Below are 19,059 nucleotides of genomic sequence, written 5' to 3'. Positions count from 1 at the left end.
CTTTCCAGCCTGTAATCTCTCCAATTTGTTCTCCTGCTGGTGTTTTCAGCTGCTGGATGATGAATGATGGTGCTGAGAGAGAGCCACCTGCAACACTAAGCCTTCCTGTTGCATCTCTGCTCTCATCTCCATTTTGGAAATGTCACTTTATTTATATGAATTACAGGCCAGCGTAGCTCAAAGGGAGGCAGTTTCAGCATGTGCTCAGCTGCGCTGGTGTATATTACAAGTGCTCCCTCCTATCCCAACACAGTCTCACAGAAAATTGTATAATACCAACGTTTTGGACCAACGTTGCTATTTTACAATTTCGGCTCGAAAATTGTAAAATAGTAACGTTCTGAGATTTTAGGGTTAGGATTAGAGTAGGGGGAGGGGTTAGAAACAGAAAATCTCCGTAAACCACGCCCACCGCTGTAGACACATACGTTACCATACAATTTCTTATGCTGCCTACACACTAGAGGATTTTAAAATCTTAACCGATTTTAAAAACATGAGAGACCACAGACATAAGGACAATTTCATCAGATTTTAACATTAAAATCGCCTGAACGCACACACTAGACGATTCGGCCAGACTGCGAGACCACACACCAGCCGTTTGAAGTACCGACTCACAGCGATTCCAGCAACTAGACTGTAGGCTGTTTATATCCCACAGAACCGCAATTTTTTCCCACAGACAACGGCGGATGGCTCTCCAAACATGCGCCGAGCGGCGGGTCCGCTACAAGCGGGCGGACACCCTCGCAAAATAAGCTAAAACAACGTCCTGTCTGAGAGCTCATATTGCAGCATGTCCGCTCCCTTGGGGCGGGCCGCTCCGCTCGGCGCATGTTTGGAGAGCCCTCCGCCGCTGTCCACCCTGTTTTAAGCTGCTGGGAGGATGCTGGGGAGAGGAGCTACATGGCTCTGCTGTTGCCATGGCTGTTGCTCGTTTGTTGTGAGCGCTGCATTAACATCCGGGTATGACGCGTCGACGAGTCCCGGTCTGCTTGCTCTCATTGGCTATTGCGGGTTCCGTCGGGAGACAGCCATCGTAAATATCAAACATGTTTGATATGCCCGATTCGAGATCGGGCAGGCTCCGATTCAATCAATAATTTATTGACACCAGACACTTGACAATTATTTTGACAAAAAATCGGTTGAGACTAGCCTCGAATCGGGCCACGCCCCCCCGAGGGGAATCGGGCATTAAATCGGGCATTTTATCCTCTAGTGTGTGGGAGGCATTAGCCGAAATTGTAAAATAGCAACGTTTGTCCACAAACGTTGCTATTTTACAATTTTTTTGGAGATCGGGTTGCCTATCCTGGCTGTCTGAGTGCATCATATCTCTGGTTAGACAGACCAGCAAGTAACGTTAGTTCAGTTGTACATGTTGTGAAGACAATCCCCCCTCATACACATGTAGGTAAGACCCTTATCTAAGCCTGTGTGTATTCTCTTGCCACTGCCATCTCTGGAAATGTGGTTTTAACAGAGCTAAATCTCCTATAGCATTGATGCTAATACCATAGGCTAAACCTCCTCTAACATTGATGGTAAATAGTTAGCATTGATGACTTAGCTGTGATAGCACATGCAGCTATCATCATTGCCTGGTTTACTGCTGCTTGCTGGTCATGTTAATCCCATGGCCAGAAGAAATCCCCAGATTTGTCGCTAACGACGTTAGTTTCTTTTCTCCAGGAGGAGAGTCTGTCCCCAGTGTGTAACGTTATGTGAAGCTAACAGTGTTGTGAGCGCTGAGAGCAGCAGCAGGGAGGGGAGGGGCTGACTGACTGGGGAAGAAAGGACTGTTTGCAGAGTAACGTAACCACTCCAAACTATTCTGTGGTTAACCTGACATCCCTACCACGCTTGTATTGGTGACTATCTTGACGGGTGTGTCGGACTGAGAGCAGTTCAATTAAAAATCCGGACCGTGAGGACACGTGAGGTATTTTTTATACGGTGTCACCGGTAACACCGGTGTTGTCACGTGGTTATTACCCCGGTGGGAAAATGTCCACACTGTGGCATCCCTAGTTAGGAGCCAGGGGGTTGGTTTATAGCCTGGTAAACCAGCCCATCATGTGAACTCACATTTCATTTGGTTCTCCGTGATGTCAAGGAGAACCAAATGAAATGTGAGTTCACGTGACGGGCTGGTTTACCAGGCTAGTTGGTTTAGGGTTAAATAACAAAAACGTTAAATGTGACCTAGCATGAAAGGCAAGTGTTCACCTCAACCACAACACCTTTACCAGGCTACAAGCCAATCTTTTATTTCTCCTGTGGCGTCGATTTCAGATAATATTGGTGCTGCTGGCTTTACATTGGAGTTAGTTTAAAGCCCGGTGCATCTCATACTGACGCTAAAGGACACCTTTACGGCAGTGTCAGATCATGCTTTATGGCAGTGTCAGATGCTGAGGGCCTTGACAAAAATGAGGAATTTAAGAAGAAGAACTAGACGGACAAACCCGTCTTTATTTGTCACACGACAACCCACAACACACGCATGCAGCCACACACACACACACTCTGACAGTGGCCGGTGAAATAATCTCTGCATTTAAAAACACGATTTCAGATGGACAAGCCCGTCTTTATTGTCACACGATTACAATCAACACATGCACGGAGGGCCACAACACACACATGCTGACGGTGGCCGGTGAAATTTGTCCTCTGCATTTAACCCATCCTGGCTTTGTCCTTTCCTCCGGGGGGGAGGCCAGGAGCAGTGGTCGCTTTCTCGTACAGCGCCCGGGGACCGACTTCGGATGTTGTCGTCACTGGTCAGATGACGATGACGATCTGATCTTCTGCATGTTTTTTAATGGGGGGGGGGGGTTATATATACGGAGGAACCCCCCTGGGGGAGCACGGGGAGAACATGCAAACTCCACACAGACAGAAAGGCCCTCACGACGAGATACCCCACCTGGGCAGTAGGCACTGAAGTAGGGTTGCACGATATACCGGTATTAGTATGGTACCGCGGTTCCCTGCCGTTAAAAAGGATACTATACCACGTTAATTAAGTACCGATACTTAAAAAAATGTCATGGGTTGCGTCAGTGTGCGACCGTGGTGTTTGTTAGCGGAGGAGAGAGACACAGCGGCATTAAAGTTGAGAGCCTGTGTCCCAGTTCAGTTGAAGGCAACACAGCCTTGCCTTGAACCAATGGTGACTCGTGAAAAGTGAAAAAAAAGCTCTCCCTGACTCTGTCTGCTTCATGTGTAGGCGTGCCAACTTTCCCCTCTTCCCTCTCTGCTCGCTCTCTGGCCACTCAGTCCTCACTGCAGCACCCGACATACAGGACAGACACAGCGAAAATGGCAGCGGTGTCTTCTAGTCTTGCAAGCCGACCAACGCTTGTAGAAAAAGCAGATGCACAAAGCGAAATATGGAAATATTTTGCTTACGTTGCCGACAGCGAAGGCAAGCCCGTGGACACATCGAAACCAGTGTGTAAAAGGTGCTTCAACGCGACCCAAGCGAAAGGCTCAAACACATCGAACCTGGCTAAACATCTTGCCGACAGGCATCCCGACCTGTTCAAAGAGTTTAAAGACCGACAGGTTAGCGAACGTGAACGATAAACATACATGCCCTCAAATAAGTCCAACGAGTATTGTGTGACAAGCGAACTTGTTTCACTGAAAAAGTTTGCTTGTCACAATAGCCTTCTCGTTTACAGTGAAACACGAGGCAATGTGCTGGAGCACATATCTCTGCCAAGGAGCAAGTCATGACATGTAACGTTTAGGGGAGGGGACATCAGATGACTGCATACCATGTACAATATTTAATAACACTACTTTTACTTTTGTTTTTTTTTGTTTTTATTCACCATGCGTCTTAACTTACCAAAGAAGGGGTTAAAAATTGCACATCTTAATATATGCAGTCTTAAACATAAAGTTCATGAGGTGTCTTCCTTACTCATAAATGAGAATTTACACATACTTGCCATTTCAGAAACTCATTTAGATTCTTCAATAGATGTAAATGAAATTGCTGTGTCAGGATATAATGTTTTCAGAAATGACAGAAACTGTTATGGTGGTGGTGTGGCAATATATATACAAAATCATATACCTGTTAGGATGAGAGAGGACCTTGTGACCTCAGCCATTGAGGCCCTATGGGTTCAAATACATTTGCCTCACACCAAACCATTTCTCTTGGGGTGTTGCTATAGACCACCGAGTGCAAACATTCAATACTTAGATGAAATATGTGTAATGTTGCAAAAGGCTACTGACATTGATAAAGAGATTTATTTTTTAGGTGATTTTAATATTGATTGGCTCTCGGAAACATGTGCTTTGAAAAGGAAACTGAGTGATATGGCAACTGTGTGTGATTTATCTCAGATGATAAACGTACCTACTCAGGTTTTTACTAACTCTGTGGGACAGAATTCAGCAACCTGTATTGACCACATATTCACTAATGCTAAAGAAAAGTGTTCAAAGGCTGTATCAATTCCAATTGGCTTTAGTGATCATAATTTGGTGGCAATGGTCAGAAAAGCTAAAGTTCCAAAAGCTGGACCTAAAGTCATTCTTAAGAGATCTTTAAAACATTTTTGTGAGAACGACTTCATTGGAGACATAAACAAGGTACAATGGGAAAAAGTGTGTGCAATAAACAATGTGGACACAGCACTTGATCTATTTACAAAAATGTTTACTGAGGTGGCTGATAAACACGCCCCCATTAGGAAATTCACCGTTAAAACAAGAAAAGCACCTTGGATTGATGAGGAACTGAAAGCCTTAATGGCTCAGAGGGATACAGTGAAAATAATGGCCATTAAGTCTGGAAATACAGCTGATTGGAAGTCATACTGTGCACTCAGAAACCAAGTAACAAAAATGAATAGGAAGAAGAAAAGTATGTATTATCAGAATAGGATTTATGAAACTAAACATGATGGAAAGAAATTGTGGAAAACGCTAAATGATATAATGGGTAGATCTGGTGATAATACACCCTCCTTCATAGAGACCGACGGCACCTTCATTACAAAACCTCAAGATATTGCCAATTATTTTAATGAATATTTTATGGATAAAATTAAAAAACTAAAAAATGAAATGACAGTTTCCAATAGCAAACTCTCAAAACAACTAATCAATGACTTTCTTATGAAAGATAGAGATTGTAAATTTGATTTTCAGCCAATCCAAGTGAATAAGGTAAATGAACTTCTGTGTAGCTTGGATGGTGAAAAACCCTCAGGTTTAGATCACCTTGATGGGAAACTCTTAAAAATGGTTTCTGGCCCTATTGCTTTACCCATTTGTCATATTTTTAATTTGAGTTTACAGGATGGTGTTTTCCCCCAGAACTGGAAAACTGCTAAAGTTATTCCTTTACCCAAAAACAAGAAGGACACTTTTACAGGTGCTAATAGTCGCCCTATCAGCATTCTTCCTGTGCTAAGTAAGCTCATGGAAAGAGTTGTTTTCGATCAGGTTTCAAATTATTTCTCTTGCAATAATCTTAATTCTGAATTCCAGCATGCCTACAAGAAGGGTCACTCCACGAGCACAGCTTTGATGCAGTTGACCGATCAGTGGTTGGCTGACATAGACAAGAAAATGATTGTGGGTGCTGTTCTACTTGATTTTAGTGCTGCTTTTGATTTAATAGATCATGAGATGCTCTTAATGAAACTGGCTACTTATGGTTTTTTAATACTACTACACTTAACTGGATGAGGAGCTACTTGTGTAATAGAGCACAAATGGTTTTCTTTAATGGAAGTTTTTCTGACGAAAAGATGGTACAGTGTAGTGTTCCCCAAGGAAGTTGCTTGGGTCCATTGCTCTACGCTATATTTACCAATGATATGCCACTTGTTCTGCGTAAAGCCAATTTGGTTATGTTTGCCGATGATTCCACAATACATACAGTATGTCATCAAAACAGTGTGGATGAGTTAAATGCTCTCTTAGAAAATGAAATTAATTTGATTTTTGACTGGATAACCAATAACAAGCTAGTTCTGAATATACCTAAGACTAAATCCATTGTTTTTGGCTCAAGCCATGCATTAAGGCAAGATACCAAATTATGTATTAACATCAAGGGCACTACTATAGAGCAGGTCACTGAGGCTAAACTTCTGGGGGTTATTCTTGATGGGCGTCTATCGTGGCATAAACACATAGATAAGATAGTAGGTAAAATGGGGAGAGGAATATCTATGTTAAGAAGATGCTCCTCTTTCCTGACTCCAAGCACCACTCTGCAGGTCATACAGGCCTTGGTATTGTCTCATCTGGACTACTGTCCTGCAATCTGGTCCAATGCAGCAAACAAAGAGCTGCACAAGCTCCAGTTAGTGCAGAATAGAGCAGCACGTCTCGCCCTCAGCTGTTCAATGAGAGAAAGTGTTAATAAAATGCACGCAGATCTTTCCTGGCTGAAGGTGGAAGACAGATTGACATGCAGTCTCCTGGTCTTGTTCAGAAATATTTGTGTTTTAAAACAACCATATTGCCTGTCCTCAAAGATAACATTTTCTAAGGACAGACATGATCATGAAACAAGACAAGCAAGAATGGGTCATGTTACAATGCCTCAACCTAGAACCAATGCAATGAAAAAAACGGTTATGTATAGAGCTATCTCCCTTTGGAATAGGTTGCCATGCTTGATTACTGAAGCAACAAGTAAAGTAAGTTTCAAAAAGAAACTAAAGAGGTTATTCTTGGGTACAGGCCTGCAAAATAAATAGATAAATGGTTTTATTTAAATATGTTTGCAATGTTCTGCTGTACTGTAATGGTGTAATGGTGTTTTTTGTGCTTTTTTAGGGATAGGGAGGGGGGGTGGGGGGTTTGGGGGGGTAGCCGATTACTGTAAATGTATTAATGTATGCTTATATGTGAAAGCATGAGTATACTTCTATGTTTTTAAGGTGGACCCCAGGAAGAGTAGCTGTTACCTCGGTAACAGCTAATGGGGATCCAAATAAATAAACAAATAAACATAAACTATGGCCCTCAATGCCAGTGTTATTAAAGCTTTTACATGGTAAGCAGTCATCTATCTCACCTATCCTAATATTTACAATAATCCCAATTATTAATGATATATGAATTCATTGTAAAAAACACCTAGCCTACATGTATGGGGGGGGGGGGGATACACCACATAATAAACCTACATTTCAATAGCCTACATTTATGTGTGAAAATAATATATATTACTAGATTAACCATAAATCAGGCACTTCATGTTAATGAAGCTTAGGAGCTGCAAGTACAGAGTACTTTTCTTTGATAAAACAAATAGCTATAATAGTGTAGCAGCTGTGTGAAAATATATTTTATTTATATTATGTATAAGTTTAAACGGTTCACATTCCTTTAAAATATGTTTACAGGAGAGATTATGTTAATTTTACACTAGATAATAAAAGTTCTAGCATGTTCAGCGCCACACGTGGTGGCAGTACTACCAGCATGTAGTAAAATGACTACATGGCTGTGCATTACCTTGTTAAATCAATAAAATACGTTTTAAGTTCCATGTTTTGTCCCCTCTATTTATTCCAATACTTTTCCTGATGTTTTAGTTTTTTGCCGTGGTATCGTTTCAGTATCGGTATCGAGATACTTAGGCAGGTATCGGTATCGAACTCATAATTTTGGTATCGTGACATCCCTACACTGAAGATATGGGGGGGAACACAACCACAGCGCCCACAGTGTCCCAGGCGAGAATCGAACTCAGGACCTTCTGACTGCGAGGCGACAGCTCTACCACTGAGCCACCGTGCCCCGTGCATTTATCCCATCCAGGCTTGTCCTTCTTCCGGGGGGCAGCCAAGAGCAGTGGGCAGCTTTCTTAGTGTACAGTGCCCGTGGACCATCTTGAAACGTTGACGTCACTGGTCAGATGACGATCTTCTGCATGTTTTTAGTGGGAGTCTATTCACCTTATTTTCCAACACAGGGGTCAGCCAGTTACTTCCTATTGTGTTTATACTTCCTGTACAGTCATGTACAGTACTAGTGACCAGGTAAAACAGATGGTGTTTTGTACAGGAAGTCATAACACAACTGGGTCAAATGGGCAGGGCTATATAAGGTGAATACTCTATACCTACTGATGTTGTATGGAGGAACCCCAGGGAAGCACGGGGAGAACATGCAAACTCCACACAGAAAGGCCCTTTTGACGAGATAGCCCATCTGGGCAGGAGGCACTGAAGACATGGGGGACACACCCTCAGCACCCACAGCGTCCCATGCGGGAACCAAACCCAGGACCTTCTAGCTGTGAGGCGACAGCACTACCACTGCGCCACCGTGCCCTGGAAACGAGGACGGGCTACAATCAGGGATTCCGTTAGCCGGCAGTTGCCGGCTTTTAGATTCAAGATTCAAGATTCAAGATTTTTATTGTCACTCCATGGTACAAGTATCACGTGTGAAATTCTTGTGCTGTGGACTCCGTTTACAACATAGTACAAATATAACAGGGCATATGAGTGCAAAAACAACAAGAGACACAACAAGCAATAAGGCAGTATAGTGATAAGACAAGTCAGAGACAGTGGCATATTCACTGCACATAGGTGCACATGTCGTGTGCATACTTTAGACGTGCTTAAACATTTTAAATTCAGCGTATTTGACATACAGGTGCAAATAGCATATTCCTTATTAACTCATTCTCTGCCAGGGTCATTTCGGTCTGTGTGCTCCCAGTGCCAGGATTTTGAGCATATTTCCTGATCTTCCAGGACCCACAGAATATTCTATGCTAGGAATAAAATTACACAACATATCTCACAATAAAGCAGAGACTCTCTTCTTACCACTTGTAAAAAAAACTGAAACTCTACCATGTTTCCTTGTTTAGTTACAAGCAGTGGAAGTTAGCTTGTTTTCACTAAAAATGCCCTCCTTGGAAGAGAAATAGGAGAAAAAGAGGTTTTTAGTGAAGGACACCGTTTCAAGCAGAACTCTCTTTTGAGCCTTTTATTTTTTGCCTCAGTGACACATCAGACATATACCGTATTTGTTTTCCCCCCAAAAAAAAAAAAAAAAAAAGTTTTTACTGACTTTTACTTCCTGGAACTTATTTACCAGATAGTCCAAGACTGGACGGACCTTGAACAATCTGTCACCTGGGTTTGCTACAGTATTGTCAGTAAAATGGAAGAACCTCAGAATAAGTTGGAACCTATTTCGAGACATGGTCTTTCCGAAATAGGGGGAGCCACGTCCCTTTCCATGTGGGTGACCTGTAAATTATAGAATAGAAATACATAATTACCATAAAATACATATCATAAAAAATACATATATTACAATACATGTATTTACAATACAATAACATCTTTTTTTGTATGTGGTAAGTGTGATGAGAAACTTTTTGTCCTTACCCACAGGACTGGGACTAGGACTGGACTCCATCGACTCAGAGTCTGAAAACACAAAATATCAAAGTATGATAAATATGTGCACAAAATCAAATAAATAATTTACTTTTACAGTTGCCATGTGGATTTTTAGCTTAGCTTGATAAAAGCATAAACAAATGGAACCAAATGAACCAAGCTTATGTTCTCTCTCTCTCTCTCTCTCTCTCTCTCTCTCTCTCTCTCTCTCTCTCTCTCTCTCTCTCTCACACACACAGGAATCACACAGGCAGCTGCAGGCAGCCAAATGGCCGCACATGATCGTCACTAACGTATCGATCACAATAAAACAGTACATACACACAACGTTGCACAACACAGAGCTAGTCGAGTCGCTAAGTTTACACAGACGGCTGTGTGTGATCATTTAATCTCAAACGCGATACAAAAAATAGGCTACTTCTTACCATCGTCATCGCTCTCTCGAAGTGGCACCCATTCCTCCTCCGATTCATCTGTGTCAGACGGATCAGAACGCTGTGAAGGGGAGCCTTCGTCGCCCTGGCGCCCCATCGTGGAGCAACAACAAAAGAAACGCCCGCGTCTTCCTCGCCATCGTCGCCATCCGAGAACTCTGGGTCGGACTCTGTTTCGACCACAGGCTCCATCTGGACCCTGGGCAGGGTCAGCAGCCCCATGGTCTCTTCGATTGTCCTCTGGCGTGGACCGGGGTGCGTGCTGGAACTGGGCCCAGAATGAAAGTGTTGAGGACGCCCAATAGCGCTGCGGCTGCGGCCACGCCGGCCACCGCCTCTCTTCATCTGCTACTGCTAAATAGATTACTGCTAAATGGGTGACTATACTATAAATACTAAACGTGATTTAGCGGGTTCCTTTTATCAGTTTGACTTGAAACAATGTCACAGGCTGGGAAAGGGTCTGATCTAATGTAAACAACCAAAACATGAAAGTACGTCCGAGTACGTCCTTGGCACAGAACGCCATTGTTAAAAGTACGTCCGGGTACGTCCTTGGCAGAGAATGAGTTAAACATACAATTAAACTCGGCGTTTTAAATTCGGCGTATTTGACATACAGGTGCAAATAGCATATTCCTTATTAAACATACAATTAAACATTAGACATACGTAATGGTAGCAGCTACAGTACAGTACGGCTACTACACTATTTGTGTATGTTAAGGAGTCTCGTGGCCTGCGGGAAGAAACTGTTCCTCAAGCGATTTGTGCGTGCTTTCGGAACCCTGTATCTTCTCCCTGAGGGTAACAGGGAGAACAGGCTGTTGTGGGGATGGTTTGTGTCTTTGATGATCTTCAGGGACCTCCTGAGGCACCGCTGTTTATACAGTTCATGCAGATCTGGCAACTCACATCCTGTTACGTGCTGGGCCGCGCGTCTCACTCTCCGTAGCGCGCTGCGGTCCAAATGCAGGCCATTTACCATGGTGGTACAGTTCCCGTACCAGGTGGTGAAGCCGCCAGTCAGCAGGCTTTCAATGGTGCCTCTGTAGAATTCCCTGAGGATTTCTTTCCTTAGCCCAAATTTCTTCAGGCGCTTGAGTCCGTGTATTCGCTGTTGGGCCTTTTTGACAACAGTGGCGGTGTGGCCGGCCCAAGTCAGGTCCTGGTGGATATTGACTCCCAGGTACTTGAAGCTGTCCACCCTTTCCACCACTGTGCCGTTGATGGTGATTGGGGGGTGTGTGCCCCCCCCCCCCCTCCTGTAGTCTACAATGATCTCCTTGGTCTTGGAGACGTTCAGAGAGAGGTGGTTGTCCTGGCACCATTGTTCCAGGGCCCCCACCTCCTCTCTGTAGGCCGTCTCGTCGCTCCCCGAGATCAGCCCCACGACTGCTGTGTCGTCTGCAAACTTCACGATGGTGTTAGAGGTTTGAGTCGCCACGCAGTCGTGGGTGTAGAGGTCGTACCAGAAGGGGCTGGAGACGCACCCCTGGGGCGCTCCTATGCTGATGGTCAGTGGGGAGGAGGTGAGGTTGCCCACCCTCACCACCTGGCGGCGGTCTGTCAGGAAATCCAGGATCCAGTCGCACATTGCTGTGTTAAGTCCCAGGTCCTTGAGCTTGCATACCAGCCTGGAGGGTACTATGGTGTTGAATGCTGAGCCGGTATTTGTTGCCGTGGGCCGGCAAATTGAAAGGTCACCGGCTCAAGTGGCCGGCTGAAAATATGCCAAATAAATAAATTCCTTATATAAAATAGCCTAATATTGTCTGACCTATAGCCTAAGTGATGTTGCCAATAAGCTACGACTTAAATAGAGACTTATTACATCATATTTTTTCCGCCCCCCTGTATGTCGAGTGTTTGTGAAAAAGAAAAATATAGCAGACGCTTTCGTTACTGTAGAGCGCCGTTTAAAAGCCGCACAAGCAGCATCAGTCCCGCCGGCCAGTGCTGGACCCGCTGTGATGAAACACACAGGAGGAAAACGAAATGTCAAAACAGACATCCCTTGCTAGGCCAGTCCTTTTTTTAATCGAGATCATGCAACAAGTAGCCTACTTCAGCCGAGGCCAGCAAAACGGCAGCAAAGAAACAGAAGCGTGCCTGCCGCCGTCAAAAGCGAAAGAGACCCGACGTATAGGCTGTCAATTTAGCGGAGGTAAAAAGCCTTTTTACCTACGTCGGGCGAATCAATCAATCAATCAATGGCTCGCGCTTGTTGCCCGACGCTCGTATGATGAGGAGATGAATCAAAATGCTTACCACAAATAAATCCACATGGGAGCCAAGAACGAGTGCAGGAGAGCTGACGCAGGTGCCAGGTGTCGAGTGGGAAAGATTAAGGTGCGTAGCCTATTGCTGGAGATTCAAGTTGTGCGCTGCTGCACTGACACTGTCGCACTTATTACTTTTAGCTAACGCTACATTGTTTTTTCATCAAGGCAATGTCCAGAAGATATGGGTTCATGAGTGTCTGCAAATGCAGATAGATAGGCTACAGTAGGAGCATGCATGCATGTTGTCTGTTTCAATAACGCAAGCGTCCTTACCGAGAACGACGTGCCGGCCAATTAAATATTCTTGCTGCGACATCGGCCTCTTAATGACAATAGTGGCCGGTAAATATTCGATATGGCCGGAATTTTGGAACGTTACCAGCTGCACTGGCCGTCTGGGAAAATGTCTAGCGGAATCCCTGGCTACAATGGCACCTTCGCTACTCTCACCATGCGTTGCTGTGGAGAACACGATAGAAGAATCTTTGCTATCCATCAATCCAGGCATGTTTTTGTGTGTATGTCAACAATTTAAGTACATTTTCTTTTGGAGCAAAGATTAAAGTCAGATAGTTTTACACCCACCCATATTAACACGTTCACTGCCGTGGACGAGTGAACTCGTCAAGCAGAAACCAACGGTTGACTGCCGTGGACGAGTTAACTCGTCAAAAAAAAAAAAAAGCCACCGAACGTGTACAACCCATTCCACCGACCCACTAAGTGGCGACAGTGCTCTCCAGACTAGAAAAAGCAGAGCAAAAACAGCAGAAAAAAGCGCAAGGAAAACGCGGCGAAAACGCTTTCACTTTTGCGCTGGAGCTGGCGCACAACATGGGGGAATCCTAAAATACACTCTGGGTGCAACACACGCAGCAGAAAGCTCAAAAGCCCAGAATCGCATGCAGCTTCATCCCAGCTCTCATCCCAGCTCACATCCCAGCTCGCACCCGAAACCCCAGAAACGCCATCTAGGCGGCAGAGACTCGCCTGGCATACACTCTGCCTGCACACAGACACACGGATGGGAGGAGTTTGCAGGAGAGGGGGGGGGGGGGGGGGGTGCTGTTATATTGGACTAAACTATTACGGTAGTTTAGTCTCTCTCTCTCTCTTTCTCTCTCTCTCTCTCTCTTAGCTTATGCTTACTGTGGAATAAGTGTACGCACGCACGCACACACACACACACACACACACTAGAGCTGGGCTCGGGCTGAATTTTCCTTACCGAACCCGACCGAGCCCGTCACATTATTAGCCGAGCCCGGCCCGGCCCGACAGGTGTCAATTGATAATCTGTCCGAGCCCGGCCCGAACCACCTCCCTGATTTTTTTTTCCCCCTCGGAGCGCAGCGAGCGCATAATTCAATGAGTCTGTCCAGCCTATAAACAGCCCTATATAATCCCAAACCAAAATCAGTCCTCGTAATTCAAAGCAGTCCGTAATGTACAAAGCAAAGCACCAAACAGCCTAATTTGTGCATGCCGTGCACTGCCCACACAGTCCCACATCGCTGAAAGAAGTACTGCACGGTGAGCCGACACGCAGCTGACTCCGGGCAGAGCAGCAGAGTGCATGTCTGGGCGTGTTTCATTCGATGCCTTCAAGTGCTTTCATTAACGTAGGAAATTAGCTCAGGAGCTGATGATAGATATATTTGAAGGCAAAAACAAGTGACTGATTACGTGACCGAGCCCGGCCCGAGCCCGAACGCGACTTCAATGTTTCTGTCCGAACCCGGCCCGTAAGTCGGGCCGGGTTCGGGTTCCGAGTCCGACGGGCCGGGTAGCCCTGCTCTAACACACACACACACACACACACACACACACACACACACACACACACACACACACACACACACACACACACACACACACAAACACAATACAGTATACACACTTGCCCAAGGGCACCCATAATCACAGGCACGTGAGGTGGTTCTAAAAATCCATTTATCTCAAAACTCTCTGAAAATCTCTGAAACCATGCTGTATTCAACTGCTAATGCCTACATAACAGAACATGATAAAAACTAACTCTTTTAGACAGAGAAAGCACACATTCTATTAGTTCTTTTGAGATATTTTGTGTTCACAAAGTCCTAGCAGAAAGGCTAGGACTAGGCTCTTGAAAGATGAGCCAGAATCCTCAAAAAAACCCTTGGCAGAAGCTACCTACTGATTGGAAAAAACTGTTGGCAGTGAATGTGTTAAGCCAGCATCCGTTTTAGACATTCTTATACATTTAGTTCACATAGAATTATGCGAAATGCACCTGTGCAGACTCTGGCTGCCCTTGACCAAAGATTATCCTGGTCGACCAGAAATTGACCACAGCTCCGATCAATCGATTGGTGGAAACGGGGTCTAAAAACTTTTTTTGCAGTGTACTTTTTTGTTTTCATTTTTTGCAGTGTACTTTTCCCCCCTTATTTTGTTCAGTGTACTGACTACTGAGCGCACTATACCCGATAGTTGATAATTATAAATAAAAGCTATTTGCAGCGTTGTAACGTTACCGGAATGGACAGACTGATCACCGTGACATGTAACACCTGGCCACCTGCTTAGTTCAGAGAAAGCCTGTGCGATGGTTATGTAACGTTAGCACACGTGGCATGGTTAATTAGTTGGTAGAAAGAACAGCTAGATAGCTTTTGCGATTTATTCCAGTAACATCTTATAACAGCCTGTCTAACATTACTGGAGTTGGAGTGTATGTATCGACTGTGAACTGTGAGTGAAAGCGGCTGGACGTCCAGTCTCACTGATGACTCAGTCTCATCTCATAAGGTGCGTGCTGTGCTCGTTAACAGTTTGTTAACAGCTGATGGTGGCTGCGTGCTGAAGGCTGAAACGTGTCCATTGTTTGTGCTGATAGCTGAGCCATTTAATTGTTAATTCCATCGCTCTGCTGGTTCCTCTCCTTTCTGCGAACTGTGGTTGCCTGTCTCTAGCCTGGATCACTCCCTAGCCGTTTTCCCACATGCGTACCGGAAAATTACCTGTAAGTCAATATCGGACATTTCCCTTCACACTTCGGCTCGCGCATGTGGGAATCTATCAGCGAATTTTCCTGTATGTTGGGGGGGAGGGGGGAGCTTATTTGGGGGGTCGGCAAAACTCGAAATAAGTTCGCTTGTCAGTTGTCACACAATAAATCACACTCGTTTGACTTAAGAGCAGCGTCAAGCCGCCAGCGTAATAAACACAGCCGATTTACCCCCTCCCCTCTCTGCTCGAGAGCAGCAGCCACGGACAGACACAGCGAGAAAGGCTTGCAAGCTGCTCAACGCTTGTATGTATGTAGAGAAAGCAAATGCACAAGCGAAATGTGGAAGTAGTTTGCTTTGATGTGCGCGAATGATTAGATGATGCACTTTGAAGAAGTTGGGATCCGTGTCTGAGAGAAATAGTTGCTGGTTCGATGTTTATCCGTTCACCTGCGTCGCGTTGAAGCACTTTTTACAGACTGGCTTCGTTTGATGTGTCCGGGGTTGCCTTCGGAAATCAGCAAGCTGACATACTGCTCTTATTAGGCTATCACAAGATCATTTCGCCAGTTTGCTTTAATGTGCGCGAATGATTAGATTATGCCCGCTGGAACATTAAGCAACGTGTGTAGGCTACACTTCGCCCATGATTGAAGGACCGCTGTCGCGGAAAATGACTGGACCCGTTTCCACTTGCGTCCCCTTAAGAGCATACCGCTCTTCTGACTGGCTCGAAACTGGTGAAATGTCGGGGACGACGGGGTCGCGCTTATACCGGCACGGCGCCTTTCTCACATGCAGGCATTAGACCACGTTCCGGTCATTTTGCGGTACAAAGCGCATGTGGGAAAAGGGCTTCAGTGTGCTTCTAGAAAAGGTCCGTGTTGCAACTTGCTTCCACGGCACGCTACTTCGTTCCGGATCGCTTTGATTTTTATGAAATTGAATTTCTCCTATGAAATTATTAACACCAGCGATTGCTTGACCAACGTGAATCTCGTCGACCAAGAGCACGTCGACCAAACAATCGAGCTGGAGGGAGCAGCCCTAGCAGACTCCCATCAGAGGGGGGATAGCAGTGGCGGACTGCATAATCGGGCACGTCGGGCAAATGCCCGGTGGCCTGGCCTGGCCTGCAAAAAAAAAAAAAAGAGAGCTGTGCTCTCTGTGTCTTGCAGGGGGCTCCACATTATAAAGACGAGTCCGCACTCCGCACGCAGTCTCTTGTGAAACAATTTATCCGAACTGCCATGTGTTGGACAGTAACGTTAACGTTAATTGATACTTTTCAATCGTCAATTCGACCGCTTCATTTTTGTAACACGGTAAAAACTACTGTTTCATCATTGAGTGCGCGCGTATGCATGCGTGTGCATGATGAACATGCACTGCGAAGGGAGGGAGAGACCGACCAAATGAGACAATGAAGGAAAAGTAGGCTAATGACAACACACACGGAGTTAACAAAACTATAGAACATGTATGAGCTGATTGTTTCGCTGGGTGTGTTCATCATTCTGTGATGTGGTCAAGTGGTCACAGAGCACATCTGAGCTGTGTGCTCAGACATGAGCAGCAGAGGGGCGGGGCAGTCAGTGCGCTCACTTCACTGTGACTCTGTGGCTGCAGCAGGTGTTCAGCTGTGTGTGTGCTTCGCTGCGGTGTTTTATGAAGGAAGACAGGGGAGGGAAGCTGTGATCATTGTGTGCTTAACGGCTAATGCAGGGAGAAACAGATGAAGACTGTTCCATCCTGGAGCGTCGCTTTGATGGATGTTCACTTTATGGTGGAGGAATGGGCAAAGTCGGTTTTGATTTTGGTGGTGTGACTTGAATGGATGGATGTCTGAGGAGGGAGAGATATAGTTGGTTTGTTTGGGGGGAAATGGGGAAAAGGCTTTGATTCTGTGGGCGTTGAGAAAAGCCTGTTGGGACTGTAACTGGGATCAAGGGCTATACAAATAAAGCTGAAAGGGAATTCAGATTTTTGGAGGCACAGCTTTGATAGATGGGCTTTATGCAGGAGTAATGGGTCATCTAATTTAGAGGCTCTTTGATATGTGTTGAATGTGGAGGAAATAGCAGAAGTCTCTGAGAAATGGGAAAGTGATTTTGAGGTTGTAGATACAGTAGATTGGAGCATGGCAGGCAAGAAATAAGTGACGGCCTGTTCCATTTTGGAGGCTTGGCTTTGATAAATGTACATTAAGTGGTTGAAATAGGTAGACAGATTTAAAAGGCACTTCTTTGATAGATGTGTTATTTTTTTGATAAAACAAATTTAGTTTGTAGGAATGGCTTTATGTGCATTTTGTGGGATAGAAGGACATGCTGTCTGACGTTGTGCTCTGCTCTTACACATTTATGTTCTGAATTTAGTACTGTATGTCATGAGCATGCATATTTGTTCATGATGTACTGTATACATACAGATACAGTGTTAAAGTGTCACTTCACTGATAAACGATGCTGATTTATTTTGCAGATGATCTTACACATATAAACTGTAAAGGGTTTCGCAGACATTCATTTAGTTTGACAGTTATTGAGAGTTGACTTTTTATTTATTTATTTAAGATCCCCATTAACCACTGCCTCAAGCAGCGATTATTCTTCCTGGGGTCTGAAATTACAATATAAAATTCAAGAAACAAAGAAATTAAAATTAAAATACATAATTAAATCAAATACGGTAATACAACAATAACCAGAAACATTACACAGAAAATAAACTTGCCAAAAACAGCTTTCTAAAGTTCAGTTTGACAGAAAACAATCTTCTACAATGTTAGTGGAAAAAAGTAATAAAAATAATGCAATAAACTGATTAGTTGAAAATAATTCTAAACCACACATATACATACATGTAAAACAAACACAAGCAAAAACAATTATTAATTGAAAAGAAAATCGTCAACATAAAGCAGACATAACTCATAACAGAATACAATAACAAACATCAAAATAAAATCAATCTAAGATAATCTTTTTCTGAGTGACAAATGTTCTCAGTTTCCTCTTGAATCCGACTCTGCTTTTAATTGAAACTAGATGTTGGGGAAGTCGGTTCCAATAGCTAATTGCCCTGTACACTACAGTTTTTTTTAAGGCATCAGTTCTGGGTTTTGGGAGAGCGAACTGACCTGCCATGGCTTGTCTAGTGCCATAGTTATGCCCATCACTAGTAAGCGGTAGCTGAGAATAGAGGCAGACAGGTTTGCATAACATATAAACATTTTTCATAAACAAAATAAGGCTACAAGCTAATCTCTCATTCACTCTCATCCATGACAATTCAGCATGCATTCTTTCAACACTGTCTCTGATTGAGCAATGCAGAGCGAGTCTCGCAGCTCTATTTTGGGTAAGCTGGATTTTCCTTAGTTCTATTTTAGATGCGTTTGACCAGATTGCTGGGCAGTAATCTAGATGGGAAAGGACTAGGGACTGTATGACTTCTTTAGTAGTTGCATTAGTTAGAAAATGTATACTTCTTCTAATTACTGAAATACTTCTGCTCATTTTTGTTACAATATTATTAATGTGAGTAGCCCAAGAGAGTGTTTCATCTATTGTAACACCCAGCAATCTGGCCTCCTTTACCTGTTCAATCTTTCGTTCATAGTTTCGTTCTTAGTTCATGATCAATGACATCAAAAGCTGCACTGAAATCTAACAGCACTGTTCCAACTAATAATTTATTATCTATTTCTTTTAGCCAATCATCTGTTAATTGTGTAAGAGCTGTGCATGTTGAATAGCCAGTTTTATAAGCATGTTGATTATCCGAATTGATGCTATTAATTGAGAAGTAATTTTGAATTTGCATAAACACAATTTTTTCCATAAATTTAGCCAAGACAGGTAAAATACTGATTGGCCTACTGTTTGGTCCAATGAATGCATCTTTTCTATTT

At 44.0% G+C, this 19,059-nt stretch overlaps 1 protein-coding gene across 1 annotated transcript in view; it reads left to right on the top strand.

Moving 5' to 3' along the window:
• kcnh2b (potassium voltage-gated channel, subfamily H (eag-related), member 2b) overlaps positions 1–19,059 on the top strand; it is a gene marked incomplete at both ends in the record, with an annotated part of 583,908 nt that overhangs the window by 41,648 nt on the left and 523,201 nt on the right. The gene's annotated exons all lie outside the window — the stretch shown is intronic.

Source organism: Poromitra crassiceps (genome assembly GCF_964638095.1).
Source record: "Poromitra crassiceps genome assembly, chromosome: 2".
NCBI classification, from domain to species: Eukaryota; Metazoa; Chordata; class Actinopteri; order Beryciformes; family Melamphaidae; genus Poromitra; species Poromitra crassiceps.
The sequence above is the reverse complement of the archived record's forward strand: the minus strand, read 5'-3'. Positions and strand labels throughout refer to the sequence as shown.